This window comes from Ambystoma mexicanum, chromosome 1p (assembly GCF_040938575.1).
Source record: "Ambystoma mexicanum isolate Mex_15411 chromosome 1p, UKY_AmexF1_1, whole genome shotgun sequence".
In the NCBI taxonomy this organism is placed as follows: Eukaryota; Metazoa; Chordata; class Amphibia; order Caudata; family Ambystomatidae; genus Ambystoma; species Ambystoma mexicanum.
The window spans coordinates 79154525-79179704 of record NC_090921.1 but is presented as its reverse complement, the minus strand read 5'-3'; the positions used below and the strand labels follow the sequence as shown (position 1 = coordinate 79179704).

The following is a 25180-nucleotide window of genomic DNA, read 5'->3' as shown; positions in this document are numbered from 1 at the left end:
TGGTTTACTCATGGCGCAGCCAAATATGTAGGAATTGAATGATATTGGAAGGCAGTGACGTACAATCTAAAACTGAAAAAGGTGCTCACCACTTCAGGGAAAGGGAAGAGTAGCCAATTCGCGGAGCTATATGCTGTGATCAGGCGTTAAAGCAGGAAACGCCTTGAAATTGTCATATTTATAATGAGTCAGAGGGGGTCATTAGAACCTGGGCGGTAAGGGATTACCGGCACCGGTAAGGAGACCGGTGCCGGTAATCCCTTAACTCCCTATTCCAAGGTCCCTTGGTGGGGACCATAAGGAACGTGTGGTCTGACCACACGTCCCTTACGGGTCCCGCTAAGGGACCAGGGCGCTAATAATGGGCTTGCATGTTCCTGCATGTTCAGTGGGGACTTACCGGTCCCACCAGGGTCGGACTACACCAGTAAGTCCCCATTGAACTACACCGGTGCCGGACCCGTTATTGGTGGCAGTCATGGCGCAAATAGCGCCATGACTACCACCAATCTCGGAATGATGCCCATAGTCTGTTGCAAATGGGTTGGTAGTATGGCTGTCAACTTGGGAAAAGAATGGATGGAAAATTCATGCTAAGGAGGTGTGTGGAAAGGAAGTATGGAAAGACATTGCCGAGATGCTGATGCATACTACTGTGACTGTATATCACGTTGATGCACATTGCGCAACTGACTCATTAGAACGTTGTTTCAATTCTGTTGCAGACGAACATGCAAAGATTGAAGTCATAGACGCGAGGGATGAAATGGATGATTTGGAGGGAATTGCCAAATGGGGCCACCAGAAAAGTGGACATCTCTAAATAAATAAGAGAGAAGGCTACTATCAGGTGGGCACAAGACAGGAGAATCAGCATCCCATTGGAAATTGTAAAAAACATAATCTTGCAATGTCCTACATGTCAACATCAGAGACATCAATCTATTCCACACATAATTCATGGTACATTGAAATGTGGTAGATTACCCAGACAGATTTGGTAGATTGATTATATTGGTCCTATGCCCACTAGTAAGGGATGTCAGTATGCGTGCACTATTGTGGACACATATTCCGGCTACCTGATGGTTTTGCCATGTATGAGAGCTACTCAATTGAATACAATTAAATTATTGGACAAAGTGGCTGTATACTATGGTATCCCTTTGAAAATTCAAAGTGATAACGGGTCCCACTTCAAAGAGAAAATGGTCCTGGACTATTGTCAAGAAAAGGGAATCAAATGGGTTTTTCATGTCCCTTATCACCCGGAAGCATCTGGATTGATTGAGAGAATGAATGAGTTATTGAAAGAACAATTGCGCAAAATAGGGGATGGTACTTTGAAAGGTTGGCGAGAACATACATTTAAAGCTGTTCAGATTTTGAATAACCGTCCAATTGCGAACAGTGAGACCCCATTAATGCACATGTTAATGCCAGCCTTACAAATCAAACCAAATGGGGCCATTGAAACTCTGATGTATTAGGAAGTATCCCCTGGTGCGCTGGCCCCTTAGTCTGCTGGGTGGATTTGCATGCAAGAGAGGAAATTCGACTTTAACCAAGAGGAATTACTGTGATTGATACAGGAATTGGAGTACAGATACCTTTTGCACACATGGGATTAATTGCCCCGAGATCAGGTTTGGCCCTGAAGGGTATTCAAGTGTTGGGAGGGATTGTGGATTCTGACTACCAAGGTGTGATTAAGGTGATTCTTATGAACAGTGGTGAGAATATGCTACTGATACATAAAGGGGATGGAGTCACCCAATTGATACTAGTTCCTGTTAAACTATCCATGGTTAAGAATGGAGAGCCACCCGCGATATTGTCAGTTCGTGGGGACAGGGGTTTTGGCTCATCATATGCAATGGTTCCACGTGCCAAGGTATTGGTCGAGAAACCTACTGGTCCGACCGTGCCAGCGGATGTGATTGCAGCCGGGCAAGATCAAGTGGTTCTTGTGATGGAACCAGGGGAAAAGAAATGGAATCATATCCTTGCTGACAAATGTTATTTATGTGAGTGATGTACTCCACTGCTATCTGGTTTTTGAATTCTGACCCTTTTTAGATCCTGAGTATGCTGAATGCCTGTGTGTGGCATGTTGGAGTCCATTCGGGAGGGTCAGGGTTCATGTCAGGGGATGTGGCAGATGTCTCTATTCTCCAAATGGAATGGGGGGTATGGTTGAAGACTGAGGCTCCTCCTACCAGTTTTATGCCTGAAGATGCATCTGTTGCAGCCTATCGTGGCGCGTTGAGCAGCGAAATAAGATCTTGCCTTTGCCCCCTTCTGGAATTTCAACGTCCTTTTCAGATCATGGTTATTCAGCCCTGGTCAGACAACCTGAAAACGTGTGGGTCTATTTGGCCCAGCGAGTTTTGAACATTTCGCATTTCTCCTTATCTGATGTGCATAGCTCCGCTGATCTGATCTCAACATGTCTTGTGGCGATTCCAATGCCTACCCCAATTTTGAAAGAGATATTTGGAGTCTTGCATAATGTTTCCCTAATGGAGCATTCAAATGTCCAGAATTCTTTTTTCTTTGTACAAAAACTGTAGGTTCTGTGCTGACACTATTTTCAAATGGAGAAACATGACCTGTATCATGACACATAACATTGCTCCTGCAGATGTATGTTATCAAATGTCTTGTGATCCCACCTACAATGGAAAGTGTCAACAACAGAAACTTAACGAGGAGGTTAAAAGAACTGATTTTGAAAAACGATTGTGCACAAGATCTAAAAATGTTTGTGTTGTTGTTTCAAATGATATGCTATGTAATTTTACTATTTCTACTGCTAGCCACCGGAACCATGTCAAACTTCCACCTGGTTGGTTATTTTCCTGTGGGAACCTCACTTACTCCTACATCCCTGCTAAAATTTTAGGTGGCTCATGTGCCTTAACACGTCTTGGTTTAATGATGTACCCTTTAAAACCTATTATTAGATATTATGTGCGTGCTGCTTCATATACTTCTTTAGTGCCAGACTCCAATTCTGAAGTTCATTTGCTCTCGGAGGTAGAAGTGTTCGCATTAGCCGTTTTCATTTTTGGAGTTTGGGGCTTAGCTGCTGGGCGTTATAAAACTATGATTAAATTAGCCTGTCTGGTGGTTAAGGGGCTTAATGAGACCTCACAAGCCTTGACGGAACTGCTGTTAGACAATAGAAACTTTAGGAAAGCTATTTTGCAAAACAGAGCAGCTATAGATTATTTGTTTTTGAAGAATAATTTAGGTTGTGAAACAGAGAAAGGCATGTGTCGTTTCGACCTGGGTGACTATTCCTCTTCTATTGAAAAACATATTAAGAGTATAAAGTATCTGGTGGCCCGAGTAACAAGATTGGGATGAAGATTGGTGGGAAACCTATATTCATGGATTCCTGAAGCACTGCTCTCCGCATTGGTTTGGCTTTTTAGTTTCGCTATTGTATTTATTAGCCTTTGTTGTTGTGCTTCATGTATTCCTAATTTATGGAGAATGATTCAAAGGTTTTGGGTGTCCTCTGAACGCCCGTTGGGTTATGGCAGTTGAGTATCCAAGGGGTGGAGTGTAATGCTTCTGCGAAATGCCAGATAGAACAACATGGCGTTGGTGCACAGCCATTTCCCCTCACGGTAAAAAAGCCTGTGTCTCCGTGGGCCTCGGAAAATAAATGAGTATTTCAGTAGCAAAAGCAGAGCAAGGTCACATAGCTACATAAATATTATTGCTGAGTGGACTTACCGTGGAGAATAGTTATTGTATTGTCCACTGAAGGACGAATATGGGGAGGGAGTCGGATCATCCTGCAGGTGCATGATAAGGGGTTCTGGGAATGAATGCGAGGAGAGGGGTGGGGCACTGGGTTTTTCCACTTCTGAATGTTTTTTTCCATCCTCTGTCCCTTCGATTTGTGATCTGCTCTTCGGCCGAGGGCGGGCACAACTGAGAATGGCGGGGATATGCCCCCATAAAGGAGAGGGCATTGCGTGGCAGAGGTAGTTAGAATTTGGATCCCCGGGTGATGAAGTCTTGCTGAGAAGGAGGACGCTCCCCCTCAAACCCTGTTAGCATGAATGATCTTTTCAACTTCCTGCTGAAGGACTAAGCAGTGTCATAGTGGCCAAGATGAAGGCCATTTATATCTATACTTCTATATATCAAAGTGTATGTTTGTTTATGTATGCCAAGTTCATATATACATATATTGTGTGAATAAAGGGCCTGTAACGAGCCATTTGTTTTATTATAACAGTTAGCCTATGTGTGATTTCTTGCTTGTCTGAGTCCAATAACTTGTTTTGAAAGGGGGTCGGGGGGAAGGTAAGTGTAAGTGTTCTCCTCACGTGGCTGAGCAAAAGCAAAACATATGGGGAGGCTGTTAGGACAGTTTTCTTTATCATTTTACTCGAGCTCTTCACTCCTCTGCCCACAACGCCATCAGGGTCAGTCCCTTCTCCAATCAACGAGTTGGTGGCTGATCTTTCTTCGGCTGGGTATCCCTCTGGAACAGCCTCCCTGCCTCTATCATATCATTTCAGTAATACCATGGATAGTAGACCCTATCCGTTGTACCGTGACGCTCAGCAAGAAATCACAGTGTTATAAACTGGACAATATATTTTTCTGCTCTTGTGATACTCATATAATAGGCACGGTATAAACGTATAACTTGTAATCTGGATAACATTCCTTCTAGGGTAGTTGGACCTTGGGGTGTAATATTTTTTTATTTTTTTATTTTTATTTGGAATATAATGGTTAAACATGCAAATAGAAAAACCTTTTGCCAAAACTAAGAATAATTTGCTTCAATTAACAGAAAAGAGTAAGAACAAAAAGAAATTCATCATTCAACTCTTGACTAATTCCAGTTCATCAATTGGCTGCTTTTCTAGCTGTATTACATCCTTAGAAATAAGCCTTTTAAAAGCTTAAATCACAAATTGTGTTAGAGCTACAGTCATCCGGGTTCTTTCGCCCTCCTACAGTCTTGGGCACCAATCTTCCTCCGATCTGCTTGAATACTCTGTGATGTAATCACCTAGAAATCTTGCTCTTAGGTCCATTGTCTCCATGCAGAACATAATTAAATGCTTTGTTGACTCAACTGAATTTGATCCTTTGCAAGAGGTTTCTCCATTTTCTGAATGGGGTCTTAGTATTTCTTGCATGGGAAGAAGATTTAAGCGTAGCCTCATGAATTGATCCCCAAGGAACCAATTAGGGAAGAGCCTTAAATACTTAGGTGGGCAATTTAGTTTCCTTGATTCCTCCAGAGCTTTTCCAAGAAGTTTATATTGTTGTCTTTCGTCCTGCATGGTGATCCAATCTTTCATAAACAATTTCTTTTTTACTTTATCTAGGTTCTCCAGCAGGACTTTCACATTTAAACCCAGATCTTCTAGGATCGCATGGCAGATAACTTTCCACTCTGAAAGCGTTGATTCAAGATTGTTGTCTAAGGCTTTCTTCAATACCACAAAACCAGCTCTTGGGGGATCCTCAATACACTTTCGGTATAAGGCCAGCGATTTCCACATGGCGATCGCACTGAGTGATGTAAGTCCCATCTCCATCCGAATGGCTTGTATGGGTCTGCCCATTGTAAGACGTAGAACTTTCTTCCAGAAAGCACCCTTTAATTTTGGCCAATTCATACTGTCAAAAGAGAAAAAAGTTTTATCTCCGAAGGTAAGAATAGGTTGCACCTTCATACGATAAAAAGTGATAAGTGGCATTAATGAGAATCCGCAATATCTTTCAAGCAGGATTCTTCCCTGCCCCGCCAGGTTATGAGCTTTTCTTTTCAATGAGTCTAGTCTGGGGGCCTCGGATTTTGAAGTGTTTAAACAGACTCCAAGATAGGTAAAAGATGTTACCGCCTGTATCTTCCAACCTGATCGATATAGTGCCTTAGATTGTTTTTTCTGGCCGCACCCAAGTTAATCACCAAAGACCATAATCCTCGATTTACTAGGATTTATCATTAGGCCATTAGATTTGATGTAATTCTGCAATGCATCTAATTGTCTTTGTAGACATATTTGAGTCTGATCCATGAGAACCACATAGTCTGCATACAGTAGACGGCCCACCTTAGTGTCCGCAATTCTCGGGGGGAAGCAATGAGTAGATGTAAAAGCCTCCTCAATATCAGAAATAAACAGATTGAACAGTTCAGGTGCCAAGGACACCCTTGTTTAAGCCCCTTGTTAGTTGGAATCTCTCTTGTTAATAAACCTGCAAAGTTCAAACGTATTCTGATTGTCGTGTCAGAGTAGAAATCCATGATAGGTTCCAGGATCTACGCTGGGCCGCCCCATTTTGATAGTTTGCTTCAGAGGTATGGTTGTTTCACTGTATCAAACGTCTGGGTGAGGACTATAAAGGTGAGGTATAATTACAGCCCCTTCTTCCTGTCCATCCAGGCCTTAAGAATGTTTATGATGAAAGAGTTGAGAGATGTACCAACTCCCTGCACAAAGCTGGCTTGCCATAAATCCCGGTGCCCGGGAAGCCTCCATCCATTTCAACAGATTAAGCAAGATCAGGGTAGCAAACATCTTCCGCACTACATCCAATAATGCAATAGGTCGATAGTTGCTGGGGTCATCCCTTGCCCCTTTTATTGTAGATAGGGAGGATTATTGATCTTTTCCAAGTAGCAGGGAATTTTCTTGATGTCATAATATGCTCAAACAACTTGAACAAATAAAAGACAGACCATTCGGCGGGGGCCTGTTTCAACATGATGCTGCTCATACCATCTGGCCCAGGAGCCCTCGAGTTACGGGCCATTTTGATTAATTTTAGAATGTCAGTATGGTCAATACCTGAATGGTTCCACGATTTGTTGCTAGACAGGGGTAAAGTGGTTTCCGATGTTCCTTGATCAAAGAATTTACCAGAATACGTCACCCAGTTTTCCTCTGGTATTGGGTTCAGCAACAGTGCCTCCTGTGGTGTATTGAGACCATTTATTGTTGCCCATTTTTCGCCTCTATTTTCCATGCAGAATTACAGTTCCTTTTCGATTTACAGAGTAGGGGAAGCAATTACTTCAACTTAGTTTTTGGATAACAGTTACACTCAAGATAAGTAAAACCGATACTACAAGCTACTGAAAGTCAGGTGTAACCCGAGACTCTTATTGTGTCTGTCTAAAACAGACCATGCAAAGCAAAACCCAGTGTTACACTGAATGAATGACCCAAAATTATGTCGGCAAAACCTAAGTCAGGCTTTATCCGCACAGGCTAAGGCATGTCAGTGGAAGCAAAACCCAGTTATACAATTATTCTTACAGGAATAATACATTCAAACCTACAACATTACTTTTGTGGAAGAGGCACAACCAATTCACAGGCAAGCAAAATCGCCTTATATATACTTTCCAGACTAGCATAACATTTCAAAGGTAGCTAAACTAAACTTGCAGAAATGTGGGAGCATGATTTCTTGTGATGTGAGGACAGTTTGAATCCTCCAGTGAAGTCTTGGTGGGCCTTTCACATCATTTGAATTGTTCAACATATCACTACCACTTGCCTTTAATGTTAACTTTGTCTTTGTAATTTAAATTTTATGTTTATTTAAAATGAGAAAGGGGATACTAACTATCACCAACAGGGATCAAAGGATACTTTCTGCCCTTTGCAAAATGTAGTTCTGTCACGGTTAGCCATTGAAAGATAAAAGTGGAGCACCTAGGGCAACCTAGCAAAAACAGGCACTTATTGACAAAAGGTTGTCAAAGAGGATACATTTGAAAAGACAATATGGACGTTATTGAGAGCTATCTAGAGCCATGTAGACGGCAAAAAATCACTTGTACTGCATGTGTGGATGTGGTTTGGGTCTAGCAGAGGGTTTGACAGACACCAGGCCTCAGTGTACCTTTGACTGATGGCAAATATCCATTTGCATATCAGTATTTCTGCCACCCAAATGGGCAGTACAGCACTGATGTGCTAGGGCAATTCTCTTCTCAAATATACTACCAATAGCAACCACACACGTGTCTTATCGATCGAGGACCAGTAATATATATCAAGGAAAGGTAAAAGATATACATTAATGAATCATACACCCAATTAAATCTGCTTAATTAAATACTTTTTAATACTTTTAATAGCATTGAAATTGAGAATGTAATAGCATTAGATTGTTTATGTACAATGTCCAATCATTGTGCAAGATATTGAACATGTAATTGTGAGCAGATAATGAATACAGCTACAAATCATTTAAATCTGGGAGTCAACCTTTCAACAAGTTCCACTTTAGGTGGACAGGGCTCGTTTGCAATGTTTTGTGGCATTCTATGTATCCTAGGAACAAAATCAGGATCCATTCCATGAGTGTGCATGGCCAACACAGTCAATGTCAAATCTTTCACACATTCGAATTCCATTTCATGGTACATTGGCTTGGCCACCCATTGTTTGCTTTCTTTTGTGAGGGCTATGAGATAACAAAGCATCCCGAAGGTTCCTGCTGTTTTTGCTTGTTCCCTCCCAACGTCTCGTTGTGCGCAGGTACAGCTCGTCTTATTCTGGCCTCCATCCCGTCTATGTCGAAATGCAACCTTTTGGGCCTGTACTTTAGGCACATATTATGGAACACCTCCAAATCTCTGGTATGACAGAATTCCCTTCAGGTCTCTTGAAAACATTTTTATCGTACACAAACTTCTCAAGAGATTTGTGCGGAGGGGGAACATGGCACCAACCACTTCTTCTTGCATTCCTGCTCCTTTGATAACTGTTCATTTGCACATTCGTGGAAATGTTGGTTTTCTGTCCATGAGTGTACGTTGGAACAATGGTGCATCAATGAACGCCATTTTTCAAGTAGAATTTCTACAGATCCATCATACATTTTGGAGCTCCACCAAAGATGGTTGCTGATAGACTGTAAACCATTGAAAAATATTTTCTGAACCCCTTTTATTTTTTTATTGACTGATTTGGCAACATGCCATACATCAAATTGATGCTGAATGTGTGGAAACTGCTCTCGCATTGACATCCCCACGATCACAATTCTTTTACTTTCCATGTCTTGAAAGTGGTATGTGCAGTACTTTGTGGAAAATCCAGGACTGTCACACTGTCCGTCGCCATCTACACTGAAACGTTTGCCAGTGAATGTTCTTTCCATTGACAACTGTTCAATTTTCAGGGCTTGACTAATAGCGGGGAATAAGAATTCCCTTTGGATATGTGTAGTACTGGGTTTTCACAAGGAACTCACCTCGCACAAATTGATAGAAACCGGAAATCTTACCAAAAGTTGACTCGCTGAAAAGTAAATCTGATAGCAAGAATTTTGTGGGTTTGATTTTGGCAGAGAGGGAAGTTTGGGCCAACTCGAAGGGCCTTATTCCTAAACAGCAAATGGGGCTTAGAAGGGGTTTATCAACTTCTATAAATGGTTTAGTTCTGAGTTGTCTCAGTGCGCAGGCCTTAGGGAAGGGTGGCTCTCCCCTGTTTGGAGCGTGGATCGATCTTTCGCAGGCGTTCAATACTATCAATAGAAACTTTCTTTGGAAGAAATTAAACGCCTGGGGAGCTCTGCCAAATCTCCTATATATTCTTATTGAGCTTCACCACAATTCAACAATGTATGTTGGGCTATCAAGAGCAGGCGCTCTGTCAGCTCTGATTAAGATCAAACAAGGAGTCTGACAGGGGTGCTTGATTGCCCCCTTTCTTTTCATTCTTTTCATATCTGATTTAAGCCTATGGCTGCATGACAAGTGCCTAATTTCTCCAAAACTTGGAGATAGTAAAATAAATTGGTTGACTTATGCTGATGACGTGGTGGTCTTTGACCACTCGCAGGTCGGTCTCCAACGATTACTCTCAGCATTAGCAGAATATGCTAAATGTAATGATCTAAAAATCAACCCCAACAAGTCTAAAATCCTGGTCTTTAAACATCCAAAAAAGACTCCAAAGACAAATATTTGGGACCTGGAGAAGCGTGCTGTAGAGGTAGTAACCGAGATCACTTATTTGGGGGCCAGCATACAAACCTATCCGACCATAAGCCATGTTCTTGCAGGGATTGACCTCAAGGTGCTCAATATGATGGCACAGATGAAAAGAATTCATCAAAAACATAGCAAATTTTCCATTCATTCCCTGGTGAGGTTTTATATCGGCAAAGCAGCTCCGATTATCCTGTTTGGCCTAGATTCAAATCCCTTGTCTATGAATATAGATTTTGATAGAATAGAGGCCAAACTGTGGAAGGGGAATTGTGTGCCTATCGGATGTGTAAGATATGAATATGGATTGTCCTCGCTTAAAGCTTTGATGGAGTGGAAATGGGTCTTCATGTTGAGACTTATTTTAGCTCCGCACAAAGGTCCTTATGCGAAGATGTGGCCCTGCTAAGACAAGAAGGAATGAATAACTTTCTCCAAAACCTTAATATGAGATGTCAAGATAAACTGCTTGACTCAGATTTTTCAGTAGAATTGCTTATTCAAAATCCTATGAAGGTCAAAACTTGTATGTTACGAGCAGATTGGATTAGGACAATTGACAAAATGAGGCAAGCTAAGTTATCAGCATTGCATAACACAACTAACAAATTGAGATCCTTTCTGCCGCAATACTTAAATAGATCTTCTGATTCAGCCATTAGATCTATTTTTTTTAGATTTAGATTAAATCTACTTCTCACACGGGACATTTTGTCGATAAGATATAATGAGGAGTATCCGACTGCTATCTGTGATATGTGTGACGACAAGGTAACTCAGTCTTTATATCATCTACTCTCAAAATGTCCAGGTACATGGGCATTGAGTGTGTCTAGACTTCAGAGATTTATGCATGATGTGAGGTGACTGAACTCAGAGCCATTTTGGGAAAGATTATCATGTGGCAATGAAACTTTTTTGACCTTTGAAGTAGTGGCCGTTTTAAAAGAGTTAGGTTTAGGGAGGACAGATTTAAAATTGGAAAACAACTTGGAAAGTAATTCATAGAATCCAGCGCACAAGTGGCGCACGCGGCTGGCGCACAGTGTGTGCGTGTGACAGTCTGCGCCAGCCGCGTGCGCCAAAATCCATTTCCGCGCACAGCGTATTCATGGATTTCAACATCCATTACCAGCCGTGGTGCAGAGTGGTGCAGCGACCCTGCAGCAGCGCCAGTTACGCCCCCAACCCCTCCCCGTGTGCCATGTACAGCTCACAAATCCCGTACATGGCGCACAGGCCAGTGGACCAGCAAACAGCACCCCAACCACGAAAACGCCTGTAAAACTCCCTGCGCACCCCCCCCAAATACATGTACACCCCTGCACAGGGAGTTTCAAACGTGATTGGCCCTGTGCGAGCGGGGTACGTGCATAACTGGGGTTCGCAGGGAGTTTCACACGTGATTGGGCCTGTGCGAGCGGGGTACGTGTATTACTGGGGTTTGCAGGGAATTCCTCACGCGATTGGGCCTGTGCGAGCGGGGTACGTGTATTACTGGGGTTCGCGGGGAATTCCTCACGCGATTGGCTCTGTGCGAGCGGGGTACGTGTATTCCTGGGTTGCGCGGGAACTTTCACACGCGATTGGCCCTGTGCGAGCGGGGTTCGTGTATTACTGGGGTTCGCGGGGAATTCCTCACGCGATTGGGCCTGTGCGAGCGGGGTACGTATATTACTGGGGTTTGCAGGGAATTCCTCACGCGATTGGTCCTGTGCGAGCGGGGTACGTGTATTACTGGGGTGCTCGGGAACTTTCACACGCGATTGGCCCTGTGCGAGCCGGGTACATGTATTACTGGGTTTTGCGGGGAATACCTCACGCGATTGGCCCTGTGCGAGCGGGGTACGTGTATTACTGGGGTTTGCGGGGAATTCCTCACGCGATTGGGCTTGTGCGAGCGGGGTACGTGTATTACTGGGGTTCGCGGGGAGTCCTACGCGTGAATTGGCAGTGTGGGTCCTCCCAGGTTTGCCCTCTACCTCCTCCACGGCCCCTGCAGGCAGCCCACACCTCAGGGGACTACCCTGCACCACTGGTCATGTCCTGCAGGCAGCCCATCCACCATGGGCATGCCCCCCAGCCAGCCCACATGTCACCTTGCACTAGTGATCACCAACTCATGTCCCCCAGCACCCTCACCCACCCAGCAGTGAGGGGCACCTGCCAGCAGGCCTCGACTCAGGTCCCCCCACACCCCCTCCCACCCAGCAGTGAGGGGCACCTGCCAGCAGGCCCCCGACTCAGGTCCCCCCGCACCCCCACCCACCCAGCAGTGAGGGGCACCTGCCAGCAGGCCCCGACTCATGTCCCCCAGCACCCCCACCCACCCAGCATTGACGGGCACCTGCCAGCAGGCCCCGACTCAGGTCCTCCAGCCCCCCCACCCACCCAGCAGTGAGGCTCAAGCTCTGACTCATGTCCCCAAGCGCCCCCACCCACCCAGCAGTGAGGGGCACCTGCCAGCAGGCCCCGACTCATGTCCCCCAGCACCCCCACCCACCCAGCAGTGAGGCTCAGGCCCTGACTCGTGTCCACTAGCACCTCCACCCACCCAGAAGTGAGGGGCACCTGCCAGTAGGCCCCGACTCAGGTCCCCCAGCACCCCCACCCACCCAGCAGTGAGGGGCACCTGCCAACAGGCCCCGACTCATGTCCCCCAGCACCCCCACCCACCCAGCAGTGAGGGGCACCTGCCAGCAGGCCCCGACTCATGTCCCCCAGCACCCCCACCCACCCAGCAGTGAGGGGCACCTGCCAGCAGGCCCCGACTCATGTCCCCCAGCACCCCCATCCACCCAGCAGTGAGGCTCAGGCCCTGACGCATGTCCCCCAGCACCCCCACCCACCCAGCAGTGAGGGACACCTGCCAGCAGGCCCTGACTCATGTCCCCCAGCACCCCCACCCACCCAGCAGTGAGGGACACCTGCCAGCAGTCCCCGACTCATGTCCCCCAGCACCCCCACCCACCCAGCAGTGAGGCTCAGGCCCCGACTCATGTCCCCCAGCACCCCCACCCACCCAGCAGTGAGGGGCACCTGCCAGCAGGCCCCGACTCGGGTCCCCCCGCACCCCCACCCACCCAACAGTGAGGCTCAGGCCCCGACCCATGTCCCCCAGCACCCCCACCCACCCAGCAGTGAGGGGCACCTGCCAGCAGGCCCCGACTCATGTCCCCCAGCACCCCCACCCACCCAGCAGTGAGGGGCACCTGCCAGCAGGCCCCGACTCATGTCCCCCCAACACGTCATCATGATCCACAATCATGTGCCTCATGGCCTCCCAAATCCCACCGCAAGTCACCCCTGTGCAAAGACCCAACCAAGTATCCCATCCACCCCACATTGAAATGCCCATTACATGATACAACCCAAATGGCAAGAATGTACATCCACATGTCTGTCACAAACACACAATGGGTGCTGGTGATTGTGAAAACCTACACCGTGACTTGCATGAAACCAATGAGAGAATACCACACATCAAAGTAATAAACCAAAATGTATTGAACACAAAAAGAATGTAATCAAATGAAAACATGAAAAAAATGTTTGAAAAAAAGATGAGATGCAGCATGTCCAAAACACAAAAAGAAAAACATGAAGTCTGAATCCAAATAAATCGAAATGAAAATGTGTCCAAAGTCTCTGGCCACCAAATCAAATACAAAGGAAACGGAAACAGTAAAATCCATTGATCCATGGTGAGAAAAATAATAATAGATAAATCCACTGTTCAACTATGTCCAAAGAAGTAATCCAGGGTCCATGAGTCCAACAAATTAAATGAAACCTAGCAAAAAAACGACCTAATAAAGAACTATGTACAAAAAGGTGGGGCATAGTCCAAGCGCCCCAAATGAATGAAAAAGATAAAGGAAACCTAAAACTACATACTATATACAATGGCGGCGGGCTAGTCCGACGGCTCACTTTCCGATTTCCCGGGCCAGGGCATCATCGAACTCCTGCTCGATGTCCTGGAGGCGGTCCTCTTCCATGGCCATGTTCGCAGGGACGATGACATGTTGACCTCCAACTCCCTGTGAATTGCCTTGAGGCACTCGGCCCGACTCAGTGCCCTCTGCATGGAGTTATCCACCCTGACCATTGTGAGCCGTGCCTCTTCCGCCCGTCGCCGCTCCGCATCTATGACCTGGCCCAACCGCTGCCACACGGAAGACACTTGTAATCCTGGGTCCTCCTGCATTCTGGCCGATGCCTGCCCCTCCGATGTCGATGGCCCCGAGCCATCATGGCTCCCACCTTGTTGCTGCTGCTGCTGTGCCTGTGCCCCTGCTCTTGCTGCCTGCATGTCCTCCTCCGGCTGGGGTGCAGTTGTCGTGGTGGCCACCCCTGCTGGACGTCCGACTCCCGACTGTGGCAGGGGTGAGCCTGGCTGCTGGGTCAGAGGCAGCTCCACAGGGTACCCAGGTGACACATGGGTGGGAAGATGGCATGGAGTACGACTGGTGCATAGGGGGTTCAGGTGAGGAGGGGGTCGGAAAAAAGTCCAGCAGACAGAGGGATCCAGTCCTGGTAACCCGTCCCAGTAGGTCAACACGGTCAACGAGGCATCCGAGATGACGTGCAGTGTCTTCACGAAAACACTGCAGGTCAACTCGCCATCCCACCCAGGACAGACTCAACCCGGTCCTGGAAAGCCACGTCCGCAGGGAGAAGAAGGCCAGTTGTTGTGAGCTCATCCCCTCCCTGAAAACGGGTCTGGACGTAGGCATCCCTGCTGGTGCAGGATGATGCAGTCACAGATCGGGGACAGGATTACACACAGGCACCTCCACGGTGGCCTGTGCTGCCTCCTGTCCCTGCCCCTGCACTGCACCACTAGCACCAGTGGAATCCCCACCTCCAGACCCCGTGTGTGTCCCTTCCACGGCCTCCTCCTCCACCAAACCCCCCACCAACCTGGATGACTTCGTGCCATCTTCCTCTGTCGGACCCTGTGGGGTCTCAGCTGCCCCTTCTGCTGCCGAGGAGTCCACCTCTGACCTCCGCCTCTTGGACCTACCCTCGGCAGCTGCGGCCTGGGACGCGGTACCAGACTCCTCACTCCCCGACAAGATGGCAACCTAGGAGGGGTGCCGGGCCTTGCGTCTCCGGCTGGTGGTGCGATCCTTGCCGCTTTGCTGCACACCACCCTCTCCGCCCTCTTCATCAGTTGACGCTGCAGACAGGGAGAGATATAACACAGGCATCAGGGCACTGGACAATGGACTGATACACACATGACAGTTGTACATGAGTGTCAGTGTCAAACTTCAGACATGGCATCACACTCCCCAACACACATGTCATTTCAACTCACACACATGAGCAATTCAACAGCAACATTGCACCAGGCAGCACCATCCATACACAAACAACAGCACGAGCAGCCGAAGGTGAGCCTGATGTCACATGAAACACGGGGAGTGCACAACACATGCACACAGGCCACCACACTTTCATGCATGTGTACATCTCCACCAACTGGCTGTCATGATGCCTACCCCCGGGCATCCGTATCGAGCCCAGCAGCCCCGGGAACAGGCATCCAGATATTTAATAAAACCCCAGCAGCCCCGGCGCCATAGGCGCCAGGCTCATAGACTTTACTTACCTCATGCAGACCATGCTGCAAATGAATCCAAGCCAACGTGAGGCCTGGATGAGACTATTTTACTACAGGGACTATTTTTTACTCGGGTGTGGTTCTAGGGACTTCTTACCTGGAACTACTTTGGAGGCTATTTAAACCATGCCCGAACAGCAGCACATGCTTCGCGTTATTCTGCATCCAGCAGCGTAACGCTCACCGTGCCTGCAGTCAGCATCCAGTCTTCAGCCACGCTCGTCTCGAATCCAGAGCTCCTAGCAAAAGAAGAAAGAAGAAGGAAAGGTTAGAACACAGATATTATTTCAATCCTTACCTGAATTCCAGATCCATCACATCTTCGAATTTGAAAAGGACATTATTCTACACGCGTCGCATCGCCAGCTGCAGCGCCGCGTCATACTCACCAGTCCTCACAGCATTTTTCGATACGGCGCAGCCTCCATCATTTTCTTTGCCGAATTCCACCATCTAGGGGACAAAAGAAACATAAGGTGAGCCGAGAGAGCCAACAAATACAACCTCTCCACCATAGACTTACCTGATTAACAACCGGAGGCATTATTCTGTAACAAACCGCAACTTCTTACGCCGCACCTGTAAGGAGAGGGAAACCAGCAATTTAAATACACGCATCTTTTACTGGACAGTGTTGGGTAATACAGACTCTTACCTGAACACCATCAGCTGCCACAAGACAATCTTCCCTTGGACCCAGCTGCAACACAAGAAAGGAATGTACAAGAGTGAACATCGGACATATTGAACTCTTTGAACTTTATACTTACGGGTTCTCGCCTGGAACCTCGGAGTCAATATTCATCCGGAACTCTTCCAATGCCTTTGACCCAGTGAAGTAACTGGTATCTACGTGCTCCTGCATTCCACGCAGGATGGAGAGCTCAGCATTTAAAAACATAAGGTGAGCTTACTGAAAGTGAATATCGGTGGTGATTAGTGGGGAGAACAGTGGGGTGCCATTACTAGAATCCACGGGTGGCTAAATCCCTTTCTCCACTTGCAGGAGAATACTTCTATGGGTCAAGCAGACGAGATTAGGCAGTCCAGTCCAGTCCAGTCTGTCATCTCTGCACTACGCTTCACGTTGGAGGAGGTTGCCGCTGTCCGGGTCCGATCGACGCCCCTGTGGGAGCCAGGTGAGCGTAACACTGTTGCAGTGATGAGATCGCCATCCATGTCACATCAGGCATTCAGCCTTGTACATATCAGTGTCACATGCATCCATGTTGCATCACAGTTGCACACTTGTCAAATGCACACACATGCACACAGTGCAGATACATGCAGCTGGAACCACCATCCATGTGTGACACCACAACCATGCCAACGTACATACACAGTAATTCAAATGTGTGCTCCTGCACCTGCATTTGGCCTGCATGCTTACCAACACATACACCATCCATGTATCTCACACATGAGAGGACTCACATGTGTCAGCCTCACGCCCCTGTACATACACATCCACACATGGCCCTACAAAATCCATGTGCAACCTGCACACTACTGGCACACCACAACACGCACAGCATACAATCAGTATGCATGTACACTTAACGCTCGACTCCAGACGGGTCTACCTCTCAAGGACCTGGACGTGGAGCGCTGGGCGTATGCGTTCCAGGACCCTCATTTTGTGGTCAGACAGGTGGCCCCAGTGCCCCTTAGCATCCGCTGCCTTCAAGAGGCGCTGGGCCTTGTCGAGGGTCCTGGACCTGAAGTGCTCCCAGCGCTTCCGGACTCGTTTGATGTCGCGGACTGCCACCCCCTCCTCGTTGATGGCAGTCACGATGTCCATCTAGATCCTGGTCCGTCCTTCATTGTCGGAGCGCAAACTTCCAAAGAGGGCATCATACTGCCCAGGACTTGCTCCACCAGGACACCAACTTCCCTGGCACTGAAGCTGGTGGCCGTCTGCCTCTCTGGCTGGGGGGTTGCCAGTGGTGCCAGATGGTATTTTGCCCGACATGGCAACCCCAGAGGCAGGTGTGGGTGGGCAACTGGGTCCTGGGGCTGGGTGTCATGATGCCTACCCCCGGGGACCCAGACCAAGTCCAGCAACCCCAGAAGCAGGCATCAAGTTACCCCAAGCAAGCCCAACAACCCCCACTAGGGGCTATTTGGGTGCAGTCCTGGTGCCTTTGGCGCCAGGCTCATATGGAGAGTCAGTCCTGGCGCCATAGGCGCCAGGCTCATAGATTAAAACTTACCTGACGCAGACCATGCTGCAAGAGCTCCAGGCCAAACGAGGCTTGGAAGGGACTATTTTACCTAGGGACTATTTTTTTACTCGGGTGGGGCTGGGATTACTTTGGCAGCTATTTAGACCACGCCCGAAGAGCAGCACATGCTTCGCGTTATTCTGCATCCAGCAGCGTAACGCTCACCGTGCCTGCAAGTCTGCATCCAGTCTTCTGCCACGCCCGCCTCGAGTTTTGAGCTCCTAGAAAAAGGGAGAAAGAAGGAGAAAAGGTTAGAACAAGAGCAATACCTTTGATCCTTACCTGAATTCCCGATCCATCGCTCCTTCGAGCTGGAAGAAAGAAGTTATATTATGCGCGTCGCCTCACCTGCTGCAGCGCTGCGCTGAACTCACCGGCCTTCGCAGCATCTTCACATTTCACTGTATCCTCCTGCATGTTCCCGCCGCACTCCGGCACCTAAGGAGAAGACAAGAACAGCAAGGTGAGCCAAGGGAATACACAGAGGAATACCCCCCATTGACTTACCTGATTTTACCACCGGGGGTACTATTCTTCTTCACGGGTTGGCAAAGCTTCCACTGCATCCTAGCCGAACCCCGGCCCCTGAGGGGAAACAAAAGGACAGCAAGGTGAAACAAGGGACTAACAAGGGGAACCCTCCTCACCGCAAAAGACTTACCTGATTTTACCGCCGGAGGCATTATTCCCCGAGACTTCATACTTTCTCTCAGTGCCTGAATAAGGGAGAAAGCAACAGGGTACATATGGACATTATTTTATCGAACTGTGTTGGATGATACAAATCCTTACCAGAACATTATCGGTTGCCACGAGGAACTCTTCAGTAGGGTCAAGCTGCAACCTGCAAGGAATTGGACAAGAGTGAAAGTCAGGCATTTGAACTCTTACGAACTACATACTTACGGCGTCTTGCTGGGAATATCGGAGTCAATATTGTCCTGGAACTCACCAATTCCTTCGAGCCAGTGAAGCAACTGGTTATCTATGTGCCCCTGCGCTCACTGCAGGATGGAGAGCTCATCTTTTCAAATCATCAGGTGAGACTATAAGAGGGAACATCCAAGGTGATCAGTGGGGAGAACAGCGGGGTGGGGGGATTTACGCTCAACTCCACGGGTGGTTAATTCCCTTTCTCCACTTGCAGAAGAATATTTCTACGGGCCAAGCAAACGAAGCTAGGTGGGCCAGTCCAGTCCGTCATCTTGGCCCTACGCGTCACATTGGTGGAGACCGCAGCAGTCCAGTCCAGATCGATGCCTCTGTGGGAGCCAGGTGAGCGTAACACTGGGCTGTGGAGCGATGGTATCCCAGTCGGGAGTCTTCAGTTCCAGCAGGGGTGGTCACAGCAACTGCACCCACCCCTGGCTGACGTGCAGGCAGCAAATAGCAGGGCACGTGGGCAGCAGGCAGGCAGGCAGCAGCAGATGGCAGGTGGGAGCGTGCTCGGGACTCTGGGGGGCAGTAATTCGGCCTTCTGGAGAGGAGCGTGGTCTTCCGTGTATTGTTGCATGGCCAGCTTGATACAGAGTTATTTGGCATGTGAAAAAATTGTACGTCAGCGTGTAATTCAAGGAAAGGCCCTTAGTGCGTAAGCGCTTCTGTGACGTTACACGCGTGGGCGTTTCCCTCGTGACGTGGGCATAGTGGTTCAGCGTGCGCGTGAAAAAACTGCACGTCCGTGTGTGAATGCGTGTAATCAGAGGAAAGGGCCTACGCCCGTGAGTGACGCCACGCGCGCGGGCGTTTCCCTCAGCACGGGTTAAAGGTGAGCGGGGCCAGCAGTTCGCTGTACGTGCCTTTCGTGGAGACCGACGTGTGTTGCTACTTCGTGTTGGTTCGCGCGCCATCACAACTTCACAGCGGATCAAGGATGTATCTCTTCTTTTGGCGGATGTATTGGCTACGCATGTTTTTCATTATCACGCTAGTCAGGCGGTGAGTCGCGCACGCTATTTTTCCCACTGCTAGTGCCCCTGTGTATCGCACCCATTTTCAAGGTCATAGTAGCCTGCGTGTCCCACACGTACGCGTTTTTCGTGTTACTGGGTACCACTGCGTACTGCAGGAGGTTGATTCCACGCACGTAGGCTGCAGGGTTGCGTGCACGGTTTTACTGCAGTTTTGGGGTGCCTGAGAATTGCGTGACCCATCACTACATCACCGGGGTCACATACAGCCTTGCAGGTGAAGGGGGGCTGTTAACATCTTGCATCCCACCCCCTTCACCCCAATTGCCCAGGTCAATTGTGGTGTATACCTCCCATTGTCACTCCTTCATCTGTGCCGGCACTACTCCATCTGTGCCGGCACTACTCCATCTGTGCCGGCACTACTCCATCTGTGCCGGCACTACTCCATCTGTGCCGGCACTACTCCATCTGTGCCATGGTTGGGAGGCCACCAAAGGTGAGGGGCGCCTCAGCTGGGTGTCCTCCTCATGGCGGCCGTGGTCAGGGAAGTGGCCGGGGTGATCAGGGAGTAGAGGGACTCCAGGGTCTCCAGGGTGGCCGCAGAGGGGGAAGAGGCAGGGGTGCGCCACTTGAGCACGATGTGTCAGTGCAGTCATGCCACCACCCCCTGTGGTTCCGGTAGATGCAGATTCTGCATCTGGCACTGGCGCCCGTGTGACCCGGCAGTCCGTTTAATCGACTGCCATGGCCCAAGGGTAGTGGTAGCTGCAGGTGCAGCTGTGGACACCACCACCTAGGCTCAGGGTCTTCCAGCGCAGGCTGTGTTGGCACTTGAAGAGCCCTTGGAAGATTTCGAACAGGCCAAGAGGGAAACCATAGGTGCACGCAGGGCTGCCCTAACCGAGACACGTGTCCTTGGGGCAGTAATGTCATCTGCTGCTCCGAACAGCCGGGTGTTGGCAAGTGCAGGGGCAGATGCAGCCAACAACACCCTGGTTGTGAGTCTGCCAACCAGGACAGTCGCGGTCAATGACCCTGCCACAGCGGATGTTGCTGTGCAGGGTCCATTAGAGGGCACCCAGCTGCCACTGATGCAAGTCAGGCCTTTGGTCGTCACTCCACCTGCCACTCCCTTGGCTCAATCTGGTGCCACTGGCCATACTGATCAGGGCGGCATTTGCCAGCCAGGGTCTGCGCCACAATCCAAGAGGAGGAAGGTTGCACCTGCAGCACAGGCTGGGACCCCACACACAGCCACGACCTCCTGCATGTCAAGGAAGAAGACTTTCTGCAACCAGGAACTGGACTTCCTCGTGGACTACGTGCGGGACCACAGCCGTGACATGCTAGTGGGTCCTAATTGTCAGACTACGGCTGCCCATCATGATACCCACTGGAAGAAAGTTGCGGAAAATGTGAGTGCATTCGGCCATGAGGTGCGCAAGAGTGCAAAAAGCGTTGGAATGACCTCAAACGCAGTGCAAGGCCAAGCGTGCCTCAAATTACAACTTGACTCTGGTGACTGGCAGTGGACCTGCACCGGAGGAGGAAGACCTCATTCCGCATGAGTCACTCGTTGTGGAGTTCATACCATCTGAATTGGTCGAAGGAGTGGGAGAGATGCCGGACTTTGATGCCCAGTCCAGTGAGTGTTGACGCGTGTTTGTTGAGGACATGTGTGTTTTACTTGTGTGATGTGTTGTGCATGACTGCCACTACATGTCACGTATACATGGTTGTGATGTGCAAGTAATGCAATGCTTCCCTGATGCATGGCTGCTCTGCTGGATAGTGGACATGTGGAGCAGACGGGGACTGTCCGCATCACCACTATTGCACCCTACTCACATGCTGGTCACCAGTATGCCCCTCCGGTCCATGTTCCAGCTCAATGGCCCTTCAGCATGTAGCGTGGGGTGACCTTCCTCTCAGACCAGGGACTATGTCATAGCATGACTGACGTGCATGTGTCCTCTGCCTGCATGCGGGTACTCCATGTAGGCATGCTCCCTTGCCCCTCCACCCCCCGCTCTGCACCCCAATTCCACCTTTGCACTGGTCTGCTTCAATTTTGCCGTTGGGTAATTCCCTGTTCATGCGTCCTGTGTACATGCTAACTTCCAGCGGCCAATCTGCCAGACATATGCTGTGTGGTACATCCTTTGTACTTGATGGAGGGTGTCTCACTTGGACTGTGCAGAGGTCAGATGCCCCACAGGGACATGAGTGCCCATTCATGCTCCATGTGTATTCCATGTATGCCCCTGTTTCCTTGACTGGATGATCATTGTAGTATAAGTCCAGGGTGACCTACATTGCATGGCATTTCATCAACCTTCCCATGTCTACTGTGGCTCAGTCCTGCGTCGCACACATGTTTAGGGTGTGACAGTCTGTCTGGGTCACAGGCCTCACACTGTTTAATGGCTAATGACTCTGCCCAACTGGTGTAGTGTCTTCTTCACACGTGGGTATACTCCAGAGGTTTCATCATGTGTCCTGCTAACTGTCCCATCATCATTTGCTGTGTTGTCACTTGACTCACATGATGTTGTTGATGCTAGTCAACACTGTCTTTCAATACACAGGTCTATGGTCAGCCTTTTGATACCATGTTAGGCATCCCTGCATTTGCACTTGGGGGGAGGGGTGGTTTGCTTGTAGCCATGCTATCCATTGAATGCACATTGCACGTGATGCCTGAAGTTGACCTTGCACTGCCTTCACATTTTCTGACACACATCGTGAAGTACTTGTACATGTAGATAGTGAGTAACGTACATATTTGCTGCACTACATTGACCCACTTCTGTGCAAACTGACACCTTTCTACATGCCTAATCACAGAAGCAATTTCAAGTTGACCCAGCATGCATGGCAGGTTCTATATTGTGTGTGACATGTCTGCTTGATGTGTTTGGTGTCTGTGTGTGTGTGTGTGTGTGTTGTGTGCTTCTAACATGTGTAGAGACCTTTTTTCTCTCTACTTTTCAGATGATGATGCAATGGAGCCAGAGAATGGTGTTGTCATGCCAGGCACAGGGTTGTTATCACTACAGCAACCCGGCACAAGTGGGGGTAGTGGGGTGGTAGGCCACAAAAACCCACATGTGCTACAGTCCATCTTGTCTCTGGCTGGCTATGAGTCCAGCCCTGATGAACACTCTGATGACCATGTCGAGTTGGATGTGCATCAGGTCCATATGTCAGGGATGAGTGATTCTGATGTGGGCACTCCTCTGTCTGTGACACCTGCACTGAGGGGTCAGACAGTGTTGGAACCTCGGCCTGTGGTGGATCGGGACACAGGGTCACCCTCCACACCAGTCACTGATGTGCGTGGGACATCACATCGACGTGGGCATTTAGTCGTGCAGCTGTGGGCCGTGCCAACACAACGAGGACACCCGGTCCTTGGGTCCCGCAGGGGTCAAGCCCAGCAACGCGTTCGCCACGCGCAACGGCAGTATACTGAGTGGGAGCAAGACATGACTGCCAATTCTGAACGGCAGGGGGCAGCAATGGAGAACATTGCTGAGAGAATGGAGCATGTGGCCCAATCCGTGCTCCCCCCTACTAGGCAGGTGCTTCTCCAGCAGCAGGCGGCACGGTCCACGGCCCGCTCGCTCAGGCTGGGCATGGCAGCCTCAGACAGGGCACGTCAGGCTGAAATGTTGTCTCTGCATGAAGCAATTGCTGCTCATGCAGAGGCACACATGGAGGCCCTGAGGCAGGAGTATGCTTCCCTCAGATCCCCTCTGGGTGTCCTTCTTATGTCCCAGAGGGAGATGGGCAGGGGAGAGGTTTGCGCAGCTTGAGCGTACCATCTCGGCTGAGCTACATGCTTGCCGGGAGGTGCAGCAGTTGTCCAGCCAGGCCTTGCAGGATGAACTCTGTGTTACACGTGCTACCTTGCAAGAGGAAGCACGTGTATCACGGGAGGTTCTGCATGCCGACCTACGTGTCATCGCCACACAGAACCAGGCTCACCCATCCGGCAGACTTGCTGCCGACGAGGGGCAAGCTGCGGCTAGGCATGGCCAGGCTCCTGTGTCACGTCCTCCTTTCCAGGAAGAGCCAGACTCAGACGACAATGTATCTCCCACATAGGTCAGGCTGTGCAGGCGTTGAGCCCATGGAGGTTTTTTTTTTCCTCAACATCATCGCATGTGGGTGTTGAGCAGCACCCTGTACCTCCCCCCTCCTGGGTTCCCCCCCCCCCGGGTCGTATGTGGCCATTTTTGATTTTTCTTTTAGTTTAGTTGCAATTTGATAGTTTAATTAGGTAATGTAGGTTTTTCATAGTTAGTCTAATTAGTTAATATAGTTTAAAATTGCTTGTCTATTGTGCTTTCATGTGACGGTGTGGTGCTTTGTGGCTTTTGAAAGCATCCACTGTCTGTTCCAGCTGGGCCCTTCAAGCTTGTCTTGTGTATGTGTTTGCAGCTTGGGGTCCTTGACTCACATATGCCACTCCTGCTTCCCTTATCCATGGGCTCGCAAGGATGGTTCGGTGTAACAGCCTATTACACAAGGGCTTTGGACTGTCATATCTGTGGCATGTCTGCTGCTGTCCAAATTGTGTTAACACCCCTAGTGGGGATGATAGGAGTCTTATTGACCACTGTTCTTCTTTCGCTAGATGGGGGATTTCATGATTCATGTGTACATTCATTGCTATGCATTGTGTAGTATGTTTCTTATCTTTGCTGTACATGTGCTTGTTGCAATTCATGGCGTAGATAGTGTGTTCCACACTTTGCCTGTGAAAGACGGACTGATGGTGTGATTTCTGATGTACGTCTCTGACATGGTCCAGTCTCTTGCATGACTATTGCATGACTATTGCATGACTATGCCTGAAGAGACACACACAGAGGAATTTAAAGCATTAATCATGTGTTTCATGCCCTTTCTGCAGGGGGATGAGCCTCTAGACCACCTTTGCCAGCAGACATGGGCCATTGGACGTCTGGAAGCTGGACACGTTTGGTGGTGCCAACAAGCACATGTTTGCGCAAGCAGAGGCACAGAGATTGCGCTCATACATCCAAAAACAGCTGACGTGTTTCAAGGGACTCCAGGCAAGATGAGCAGCACAGGGGGGCCACAACGCAGCAAACCTTCCACCTGGCCAGTTGCACATGCATGCTTAGTAGCAGCACTGACAGTGAGCTTGGACGAATATTGGTGTTGAAGCGCACAATACAGCTGAGATGCGTTGGTGGACTAATGGCTAGTTGATGGGAAAGTTGTCTGGGGCACCTGCAGGGGCAGTGGCACATACCCTCTGGTCCACCATGGTCCATTGAGGCACTTGTATTACACATGTAGCATTCCAAGACATGGAAAGGAGCAGCTCACAGGGACAGACAGCAAGGGGCATTTCATTTCCATGTAGAATTTGACA

General features: G+C 49.0%; 1 long non-coding RNA gene across 1 annotated transcript in view; it reads left to right on the top strand.

Moving 5' to 3' along the window:
* LOC138566322 (uncharacterized) overlaps window positions 1–25180 on the top strand; it is a 203119-nt gene that overhangs the window by 91572 nt on the left and 86367 nt on the right. The window contains exon 2 of the long non-coding RNA XR_011301905.1: window positions 726–850. This is a non-coding gene — a long non-coding RNA (uncharacterized lncRNA). The remainder of the gene's footprint in view (window positions 1–725; window positions 851–25180) is intronic.